The 12,000-nt window shown below is 45.7% G+C and overlaps 1 protein-coding gene across 3 annotated transcripts in view; it reads right to left on the bottom strand.

Moving 5' to 3' along the window:
• Positions 1-12,000, bottom strand: part of alg9 (ALG9 alpha-1,2-mannosyltransferase) — a 292,047-nt gene that overhangs the window by 233,491 nt on the left and 46,556 nt on the right. The window lies entirely within an intron of this gene.

The raw sequence follows: 12,000 nt of genomic DNA, 5'->3' as shown, positions 1-12,000 counted from the left end.
TGCAGAACAGCCAACATACCAGGGCCTTCAATTCTGAGTATTTCTTCTAAATTATAGGGTGACTGCTCAGTTGGCTGGTTCATGACGCAAAGCTGTGCCAACAGCGCGGGTTCAATTCCCGTACCGGCTGGGGTTATTCACGAAGCCTTCTCAACTTTGCCCGAGATGTGGCGATACTCTGGTTAAATCACCACCAGTCAGCTCTCTCCCTCAAAGGAGAGAGCAGCCAATGACTGTGGTTCCCAATTTTTCATATGTCGTGGCACATCTCTAAATGTTAACATTTTTGAGGCACATCTCCTATTATCTCCGTCTTCTTCCCTTACTGGGAGCTTCATAGAACCCTACAGTGCAGGAGGAGGCCATTCGGCCCATCGAATCTGCACCCAGGCCCTATTCTCATAACCCCATGCATTTACCCTAGCTAATCCCCCTGACACTAAGGGGCAATTTAGCACGGCCAATCCACCTAACCAGCACATCCTTGGACTGTGGGAAGAAACCGGAGCACCCGAGGGAAACCCATTTTTCATTTCTCCCTGTCCTCCCTCCAGTTTGTTTTTAAGCCTCCCCGTCTCTCTCACTTCTCCCAGGGTTCTTGCACCCTTTTTGAGTTTTTGCTTCTTGTGCGGGCGGACAGGACCTTTGCCTTCAGCTCCAAGTCCCGTTGGTCAGTGCGCATTGGCCTAACAAACGTAAAAAAATCTAAACCGCGCACGTGTGGCTCTTTCCCAGCCGGCACATGCACGGGAGGCCCGAGATTCCTCGGGTCTTGGAGGTTCCAACCACAGAGTTGAAGACGAAGGTTAGTTTTAGTTTAATTACAGGAATTTTGAACCATTTTGAATTTTCTTTCGCGACACACTTGGGGGTCTTCACGGCACACGTTGGGAACCACTGGCCTATGGTCATCTGGGACGATAGCAACTTTATTCATTGGCTATAGAGCATTCTGGGGCCATGAAAGGTGCTAAGTAAATGCAAGGCTTTCTGTTTCTGCATAATATTTACAGATTTTTGTCAGTAAAGGTGCAACTGAGCCACAGCCCCTATCCACATCTGTGCCAAGTTTGTTCATCAAGTAGGGAGTTTTCCCGAATACAGACAGAAGGTGCATTTACAAAACACCCTTCACGGCTCCAGATCATAGAATCCTACAGTGCAGAAGAAGGCCATTCGGCCCATCGAGTCTGCACCAACCACAATCCCACCCAAGTCCCATCCCCATAACCTAGCAAGTCCCCCTGACACTAAGGGGCAATTTAGCATGGCCAATCCACCTAACCACCTAACTTTCGGACTGTGGGAAGAAACCGGGGCACCTGGAGGAAACCCACGCAGACACGGGGAGAACGTGCAGACTCCACACAGACAGTGACCCAAGCCAGGAATTGAACCCGGGACCCTGGCTCTGTGAGGCAGCAGTGCTAACCACTGTGCTGCCGTGCTGTCCACGGTGTTCCGAGGTGATCCGCAACCACTGAATTGCTGATTAAGTGCAGTTACTGTTGATATGCAGGCGAAACACAGCATCCAATTTGCACAGCAAAACTTCACAAGGAACAACGCAACACCTATTCGCCACACTCCGGCGCCTGTTCGGGTACACTGAGGGAGAACTTATCATGGCCAATGCATTTAACCAGCATGTCTTTTGGACTGTGGAAGGAAACCGGAGCACCCAGAGGAAACCCACGCAGATACGGGGAGAATGTGCAAATTCCGCACAGACATTGTGACCCAAGCCGGGAATCGAACACAGGTCCCTGGCGCTGTGAGGCAGCAGTGCTAACCACTGTGCCCCCCCACCGCCACCACCGTGCCACCAGGCCTGCCTGAGCTTTTCCAGCATTTTCTGCTTTAATTTCAGATTTCCCAACATCCACAGTATTTTGCTTTTAATTCTTCTTCAAAAAGCTGGCATGGACCCAATGGACTGAATGGCCTCCTTTCGTGCCAGGATGACTCGATACTATTACGTGCAATCTGTAATTTGGGCAAGCAAGTCTCCATTTAGATTGGTAAATATGTGTGACTTGAGCAGCAGATCACAATACCTACAGCAAGTGTAGAGATTTGTAGTTTGGAATGTCATATCAATCATTTGTCACTCATCTGATTTGGATTCCGATCATTATGTCATTACAACTGTCACTGTACGCAGGTCTCTCCTGTCAGAGTCAATGCTCTCTTCCCTTGTCTCCTTTCTGCCAAAGGTTGGTAGCAAGCAGATTGGATTGGGAACCTGTTACCTCAACACAGTTCCTGACACTAATGGCAATGATCCCAGTGGGAATTCTGACATGAAGAATCCCCAGCTAAAGGAGACAGAAGCTGGGATCAGAGACAGATGCCGCTTTGATGACAGCACATCCTCAGTCCAGTCGATAAGGAGCCAGAGTTAAATGGAGAGCGGAGGGGTTTTTATTTCAGGACAGCAAATAAAAGTGAAATGGGCAAAGAATAGCAATGAAGAGATGAATAGGTAATAATGATATTGCAATAGACAATACTAAAGGGGCAAGGGATGATAATGAAGGCACAACAGGTAGCAAAGTGGCTGCGTGGGTTTCCTCCGGGTGCTCAAGTTTCCTCCCACAGTCCGAAAGACGTGCCGATTAGGTGCACTGGCCATGCTCAATTCTCCCTCAGTGCACCCGAACAGGCACCGGAGAGTGGCAACTAGGGGATTTTCACAGTAACTTCATTGCAGTGTTAACGTAAGCCTACTTGTGACACTAATAAATAAATTTTAAACTTTAAAACTTTAACAATCGGTAGCAATAACGGGGGCAATGGGTGACAATGGAAGAGAAATGGAAAAGAGTAACAGCTGGGAGCAGCAGCAAGGATGGGGAGAAGAAAGTGAATGCAGCATTAACTGATAGGGAAGGGGAGGAAAGAGTGTCAGCATGAGATAGTGTGCTGAATAAGCCCTCCATACCAGGCAACATTCTGGTAAATCTTTTCTGTACCCTCTCCAAAGCCTCCACATCTTTCTGGTAGTGTGGCAACCAGAATTGAACACTATATTCCAAGTGCGGCCGAACTAAGGTTCTATAAAGCTGCAACATGACTTGCCAATTTTTAAACTCAATGCCCCGGCCAATGAAGGCAAGCATGCCGTATGCCTTCTTGACTACCTTCTCCACCTGCGTTGCCGCTTTCAGTGACCTGTGTACACTCAGATCCCTCTGTCTATCAGTACTCTTAAGGATTCTGCCATTGACAGTATATTTCCTATCTGTATTAGAACTTCCAAAATGCATTATCTCACATTTGTCCGGATTAAACTCCATCTGTCATCTCTCTGCCCAAGTCTCCAACCGATCTATATCCTGCTGTATCCTTTGATGGTCCTCATCGCTATCCGCAAATCCACCAACCTTTGTGTCGTCCACAAAATTACTAATCAAACCAGTTATATTTTCCTCCAAATCATTTATATATATTACAAACAGCAAAGGTCCCAGCACTGATCCCTGAGGAATGCCACTTGTCACAGCCCTCCATTCAGAAACGCACCCTTCCACTACTACCCTCTGTCTTCTATGACCGAGCCAGTTCTGTATCCATCTTGCCTGCTCACCTCTGATGCTGTGTGACCTCACCTTCTGTACCAGTCTGCCATGAGGGACCTTGTCAAAGGCTTTACTGAAGTCCATGTAGACAACATCCACTGCCCTACCCTCATCAATCATCTTTGTCACTTCCTCGAAAAACTCGATCAAGTCAGTGAGACACAACTTCCTCTTCACAAAACCATGTTGCCTCTCGCTAATATAACTCTTATGATCATTCTCGTAAGAGTACTACTCGAATGAGAAAGGTTGAAAGTGAGTAGCAACTTGAACAGGGTGGAAAGGAGGTAAAGGGTAAGAGTGTCAAGCTGGATAGACACAGCGCAGGGAAACATCCTGGAACTAAGCTAGTTGGGTTTGGGCGTGATTGTTGAGGTATCATTTGGGGAAGCAAGTTTGGTCAGGTAAAAATCCCAATGGTGCTTTCCTTTCTTAGGATTAAAAGATGATTTGTTACGCTGTGTGAAATTTGTTTTAAAAATCCAGAACGTGTCTCATATAGAGATCTCATAGGGATTGGTTCTGCCTTACAACCAAGAAATGCGCCACATATTCTCTGTCTTCAACATTTGGATTTTCCCGTTCAGACTTTCACGTACTGAGGTACCCCCTGCCCCTCACTCCAATCCCAGTGAAGCAATGTTGAGAATATCTACAGCTTATGTTGAAAATCCGACAGTTTAAATTCAACGTCACTCTTGAGGTGTCACCATTTGGGGATGATTTTGATTTGAAGCCGTTGGCCTGCTTTTTGTTTGAGGTTAGCATGCATGAAATAAGACCTGAAGACATAGTAGGCCATTCAGCCCATCTAGTCTGCTCTGCCATTCGATGAGATCATGACTGATCTGATATGATAATCCTCAACTCCACTTTCCACCTTATTCTCATAACCCTGGATTCCCTTACCGAATAAAAATGCCTTAAAAATGGCAAGTAAAAATTGAGGGGGGGGGGGGCGTGGTTTAAATAATGATGTTAAACTCAGTATTTTAAGAATCCAATATTTCTCTGTTGAAAACTTTGAGACCTCTAAACGTTATCTCCCTTCATGCATCTTGTGAGGTAATATTAACATGACGATGGTTTCAAAGTGGGTCCTGAGGGATCACTATTTTTCCTGTGCTTAGCTCCGAGTCTCTCAGGCGCATCATTATAAAAACGTGCCTCTTAGTCATGCTCCTCTCAATCTGCAGTGACTGGATGGGAGTTATTTTCAGCAACAAAGACCTTTATTCTGAGCGAGTGAGTCAGTTGTTGGTGTTTTTGCTGTAGGACAAATTCCTCAATTATTTTCCTTCCTAAAAATCTGAATAGAAACAGAAAGCGCTGTCTTCCCAAATAAAGCAATAATATCATGTTTCTTTCTTTCCTGCCCTGCTGTGCATTTTCCATTTTTACATAAAGGTCATTTCGCTCAAAGCCTGTGAGATTCCCCCACCCACCCATTGGTCAGAACACTGAATACATAGTTGGGACGTCTTGTTGAAGTTGTACAAAGTTAAAGTTTATTTATTAGTCACAAGTAGGCTTACATTCACACTGCAATGAAGTTACTGTGAAAATCCCCTAGTCGCCACATTCCAGCGCTTGTTCGTGTCACACTGAGGGAGAATTTAGCATGGCCAATGCACCTAAGCTGCGCATCTTTGGACTGTGGGAGGAAACCGGAGCACCTGGAGGAAACCCACGCAGACAAAGGGAGAACATGCAAACTCCACACAGACAGTAACCCAAGCCGGGAATTTGTGAGGCAGCAGTGCTAATCACTGTGCCACCGTGTGGGGTGAGGCCACACTTGGAATACTGTATACAATTCTGGTCGCCCTATTATAGAAAAGATGTTATTAAACTAGAAAGAGAGCAGAAAAGATTTACTAGGATGCTACCGGGACTTGATGGTTTGAGTTATAAGGAGAGGCTGGATAGACTGAGACTTATTTCCCTGGAGTGTAGGAGACTTAGGGGTGATTCTTATAGAGGTCTATAAAATAATGAGGGGCATAGATCAGCTAGATAGTCAACATCTTTTCTCAAAGGTGAGGAAATCTAAAACTAGAGGGCATTGGGTTAAGGTGAAAGGGGTAATTTTTTCACATCGAGGGTGGCGAGTGTCTGGAACAAGCTGCCAGAGGTAGTAGTAGAGGCAGGTACGACTTTGTCTTTTGAAAAGCATTTAGACAGTTACATGGGTAAGATGGGTATAGAGGGATATAGGCCAAATGTGGGCAATTGGGACTAGCTTAGTGGTTGGGCTGAAGGGCCTGTTTCCATGCTGTAAACCTCTATGATTCTATAACTCTATGACACTCCAATCACATCAAACCCACTTCTCCAGCACACCAATGCTGCTGTGTGTGCTACCCACCGGACAAATTACAGTAACTGCCAACACTTCTGTACAGCAGCAACCCCCCTCCCCAATATCCGGCCCGCCACCCAGACACAAAAGAGGTACCTGCAAACACTGTCGCTTCCGGTTTCCTCCCAAAGTCACACCCTGCCCTTACGTCCTAACTTGAAGAGATATTGCTGTACCTGCAGTGTCACTAAGTTAAAATCCTGGAACTCTGCCTAGCATTGCTGTGGGAGATTGCTGCAGTATCTACTGAAGGTCTACTAGGAATGGGCAATAAATGCCCACCTCGCCAGCAACACCCATTGCCAAGAATGCAATTTTTAAAAACTTTTTCTAATTTTAACTATTGAAAAATATGATAATTGCACGCGAACATTGAAGGTAATAGCACTTAACATTTTCACAGGTTGAGCCGCAAAAACAGGAAAAAGTAGAATTCTTTTCAATGTGATCAAATTCAGAAATGAGACAGAAAGGATTGACAGCTCCTCAATTCTTGTGCTAACCTTCTGTCCATTGAGGTACTTATCAGCTGATGACAGGAACTAAGGCTTGAATAAGACTCTTAACCCCACCATTATGCCATCTTCATGATGCAACACCAAAGGTGGGATTGCCTAGCACACCCCCTGCTGGTGGGATCTTCTGGTCCCACCAAACTGAAGGGAGATTTGAATGGTTCATCGCCTCCACCATGGGGGAACCCACCATGGAGAGGACAGCAGGTGGTGATGGGAAGAGAGGGCCTAGCTGGAAAGTACCAGCCTAAGCTTAGAGCACCAGCGCGACATTTCCATTTTCAACTCTATTTGTGATGCCAAGCAGTGTAAGCGCCCATCAGTGTGGCATTTCAAGGCAATGCTTACTAACACCATGCCAGTAATAAAAGTGAAGCATCTCAAAACCATTTCACTGAGAAATGTAAGACTGGAATCTGTTGATGATTCTTTAACCATTTTTGCATTAAGACAAAACATCCGATAACAACCACCCAAACAGATCAAAGGAAACAGTGCATTAGATATAAAAACACAGTCGACGGTAGCCATTTTAACAGAGTTGGTACAGACATTCCTAGTTTAAAATTTACATTGAATTTTATGCAAATCACACATGGGAATGGACAAAGTCAACCCAGCAGTTGGTTTTACTTTTTTGGTTCTTTCTTAACTCCTTCATACATCTAGATGGCCAATATCTTGCCATTTATACCTCATTGATTCTTCTTTTGTTTCTACCCATGTCTCATTGCCACTCCCCTTTGGCTTTGTACTGTGAAATCACTTGTTATTTAATCTCTCCAGCCCTCCACTCTATTGCAGATGGCTCCTCTCGTCCATCTTCCCATTGTCCTCCCCCCATTCCTCCTTCACTGTTTTTTTAATTCATCCATGGGACATGGGCGTCGCTGGCTGGCCAGCATTTATTGTCCATCCCTTGTTGCCCTTGAGAAGGTGATGGTGAGCTGCCTTCTTGAATCACTGCTGGGGGCTGACCCACAATGTTGTTAGGGAGGAAATTCTTAGATTTTGACCCAGCAACTGCGAAGGAACGGTGATACATTTCCAAGTCAGGATGGTGAGTGGCTTGGAGGGGAACTTGCAACTTACTCAAATCCTCTCACTTTTCTCAGCTGTGATGGAAGGTCACAGACCTGAAATGTCAATTGTATTCCTCTACAGAGATGCTGCCTGACCTGGTGAGAATTTCCAGCATTTTCTGACTGCTGTACTTTGACAAACAGAGGAGGGGAGCAGCTGAAGGGGAAAAGTTGCCGGTTTCCTCCCACAGACCAAAGACATGTGGGTTAGGTTGATTGTAAGAAGTCTCACAACACCAGGTTAAAGTCCAACAGGTTTATTTGGCAGCACAAGCCACAAGCTTTCGGAGCGCTGCTCCTTCATCAGGTGAGTGAAGAGTTGTGTTCACAAACAGGGCATATAAAGACACAAACTCAATTTACAAAATAATGGTTGGAATGCGAGTCTTTACAGGTAATCAAGTCTTAAAGGTACAGAAAATGTGAGTGGAGAGAGGGTTAAAAAGATATGTATTGTCTCCAGCCAGGACAGTTACAAGCCCAGGCAAGTCGTGGGGGTTACAGATAGTACGACGTGAACCCAAGATCCCGGTTGAGGCCATCCTCATGTGTGTGGAACCTGGCTATAAGTTTCTGCTCAGCGATTCTGCGTTGTCGTGTGTCGTGAAGGCCGCCTTGGAGAACACTTACCCGAAGATCAGAGGCTGAATGCATCTCCACATCTTAGATTGATTGGCCATGATAAATTGCCCCTTAGTATCAGGGAGATTAACAGGGTTACGGGAATAGGGTCTGGGTGGGATTGTTGTAGGTGCAGGCTCAATGGGCCAAATGGCCTCCTCCTGCACTGTAGGGATTCTATGATCCTATAATTTTTAGGATTCTATGACGAGATGCAAAGGTTTCCTTTTTAAAAATGGATGCTGAGCTGAAGCTTTGAAATGATCCAAGCCGGCAAAATTTAACATTTCTGAATTGATGCGTCTCTGTCAAAGTTGTAAATTATCCCACAACAAAATGGATTGATAGGCTGTAAAGGAATTGAACAACTGGAAGGATTTGTTATTTACGACTGTGGTAACTGCAGTTAATCTCACCGAGTGGGAAACAAACAGCATCAAAAGGAGCAGAGCTTGTGGCACCTGTCGAAGAAACTTAGGAATAGGAGGAGGCCATTCAGCCCCTTGAGGCTGCTCCACCATTCAATAAGATCATGGTTGATCTGTGGCCCAACGCCATGTACCTGCCCTAGGTCCAAATCCCATGATACCCCACTCAATAAAAATGTGTCTATCTCAAACTTAAACCTAACAATTGAACCAGCATCCACCACCGTTTCAGGAAGAGAGTTGGGGAGGGGATGGCCTAATGGTATTGTCGCTGGACTATTAAACCAGAAACTCAGCTAATGTTCTGGGGACCCGGGTTCGAATCCTGCCACGGCAGATGATGGAATTTTAACTCAATAACAAATATCTGGAATTAAAAATCTACTGATGATCATGAAACTATTGTCGGAAAAACCCATCCGGTTCACTATTGTCCTTTAGGGAAGGAAATTTGCCATTCTTACCCGGTCTGACCTACATGTGACTCCAGAGCCACAGCAATGTGGTTGACTCAACTGCCCTCAGACAACTAGGGATGGACAATAAATGCTGGCCAGCCAGCGCCGCCCATGTCCCACGGATGAATAAAAAAAACCTCTCCCACTCTCTGAATGTAGAAGTGTTTTCTAACATCTCTCCTGAATGGCTTGGCCCTAATTCATTTGTTCCTGGTCTCTGCCCTATCACTCTCTTTAGCAGACTCCCATGCACTTAGTCCACATTGAAGATTAGGGAGCAAAACTCAACAGACGCACAACCAACAGCACTGCTTCCTCCATCTGTACACCAGGTTACCCTTTGGAGTACCAACAACAGCACTGAGTTGCGCTTATCTTGCTATTAGCTTTGCTTTACTCTGGAAGTCACTCAGAATCCTAAAGTCTTACTATGGAAAGGGGCCATTTGGCCCACTGCACTTGTGCCAGCTTTGAAACAGCTGCCCACTTAACTCCTACCATTTTCCCACTTCCCTTGTTCATATCATAGAATCCCTATGATGCAGGAAGAGGCCATTCGGCCCATCGAGTCTGCACCGACCACAATCCCACCCACTCCCTATTCCCATGATCCCACACATTTACCCTGCTAATCCCCTGACACTAAGGTCAATTTAGCATGGCCAATCAACTTAACCCGCACTTTTTGGACTGTGGGAGGAAACCGGACCAACCGGAGGAAACTCACGCAGACACAGGAGAACATGGAGATTCCGCACAGACAGTGACCCGAAGCCGGAATTGAACCTGGGACCCTGGTGCTGTGAGGCAACAGTGCTAACCACTGTGCCACCGTGCCGCCCCTAGGGTAATTCTGTTAGTCCGTGCTGTTGTAAATAGCTGCTGCAGGCAATTGAGGGTGGCTGCTTCATTATTTTTCAGGAGTTCTGAGAGACGCCAGGAAAGCCATGTGCTTTTCCATTTTTTTAATCTCACAGAGTCTTGCTCATCATGATCATGTTTCCGTGGGAATTTCTGACTCGATGGCTGAGCTCCTCGGGGTGTGTAGCTGCTGGCTCCACTTCCATTCCCCAATTAAATTTAGCCCTTCCTCACAATAACGTCCAAAGCACAAATTAATTCACACACACGGGGAGGCGATGGCCTAGTGGTGTTATCATTAGACAATTAATCCAGAAACTCAGCTAATGTTCTGGGGACCCAGGTTTGAATCCCGCCACGGCAGATGGTGGGATTTGAATTCAATTACAAATATCTGGAATTAAGGATCTACTGATGACCATTGTTGATTGTCAGAAAAAAACCCATCGAGTTCATTAATGCCCTTTCGGGAAGGAAATTTGCCGTCCTTACCTGGTCTGGCCTACATGTGACTCTAGAGCCACAGCAATGTGGTTGACTCTCAACTGCCCTCTGAACAAGGGCAACTTAGGGATGGGCAATAAATGCTAACCAGCCTGCGACGCTTGGATCACCGTCTGTGTGGAGTTTGCACCTTCTCCCCATGCCTGTGTGGGTTTCCTCTGGGTGCTCCGGTTTCCTCCCACAGTTGGAAAGACATGCTGGTTCGGGTGCATTGGCTAAATTCTCCCTCGGTGTACTTGTCCCACAAATGAATTAAAAATAAAACAACACACACACCTCGCTTTGCTCTCACTTGGCCGGCTCCTCGATTTGGGGGCAAGGAATGAATTCACAAGCAGGTGAAGGATGTGGAATGTTGCTGCTGCGCAGACTGCAGCGAAGGTGAGGCTCAGAATATAGCATTAGAAAGAGAAACGATATCCTGTAATATTGCAAGGGAAACTCGGGAAGAAGTCATATCGGCTCTACCGTTTTGTAAAGTTGGGAAAAATCATTCAGGGAGGATGAAAATGCGGAACGTTTGAAAAAGAAAAGCAGGGGAAATTTCTTGCCGAAGAAAATGACAGATCAGTTGTCTTGCTTTAGTTATTGATTAACCACTCAATGTTAATGTTGTAACTGGTGTGACAACTGAGTACATGCTCTAGTTGTGATTTAAGAGCAGCTGATATGGACTGGGAAAAGGGCACGTATTTTTAAAAAATGATTGATTTGATCTTTTGCTAATTTGCTCATTTGTTCCCCTTAGTTTGGCTGAATCTTGGTCTTTTGGCTAAGATCAGGCATCAGAATAAGCCCAAGATGGACTGCAATGCTTTAAGTTGTCAGCTTGGATCTTGTTCGTCTTTCTCCCTCTCCAGGGGACCACAAATTGAATTCAATTTGGTTTTTGGAGCAAGCAAGGAATGGATTTGGGTTTGCCTGGTTCATTCTGAGCGTTGGTTTTGTAACTTTAAGGATGAGTGAAAAAAAATTATAAGAACAAGTTTCCACCTGGGGTATTGTGTGAAAGGGAAAGATAGTCAGCACTTTTGTACTGGGTTTTTGTGATAAACTTATGTTGAAGATAGATTGGTTAAAACCTTTTCCTTTGCCAGACAGATGTTCATCGGGATAACGCTAGATTCGAAACTAACTACTGCTTCAGTGATTGTGTTCCAGCCTCCAAGTCAGGGGAGTTCATAGAATAGAATCCCTACAGTGCGGAAGGAGGCCATTGAGCCCATTGAGTCTGCACCAACTCTCTGACAGAGCATCTTACCCAGGCCCTATCCCCGTAACCCCATGTATTAACCATGCAGAATCCACCTAACCTAATCCCCTCACCTACACATCTTTGGACATGAAGAGGCAATTTAGTGTGGCCAATCCATCTAACCTGCACATCTTTGGACTGTGGGAGGAAATCGGAGCACCCGGAGGAAACCCACACAGACATGGGGAGAACGTGCAAGCCCCACACAGACAGTCACCCAAGGCTGGAATTAAACCCAGGTCCCTGGCACTGTGAGGCCATGATGTGGAGATGTCGGCATTGGACTGGGGTAAGCACAGTAAGAAGTCTCACAACACCAGGTTGAAGTCCAAC

Source organism: Mustelus asterias, chromosome 27 (genome assembly GCF_964213995.1).
Source record: "Mustelus asterias chromosome 27, sMusAst1.hap1.1, whole genome shotgun sequence".
NCBI lineage: Eukaryota > Metazoa > Chordata > Chondrichthyes > Carcharhiniformes > Triakidae > Mustelus > Mustelus asterias.
The sequence above is the reverse complement of the archived record's forward strand: the minus strand, read 5'-3'. Positions and strand labels throughout refer to the sequence as shown.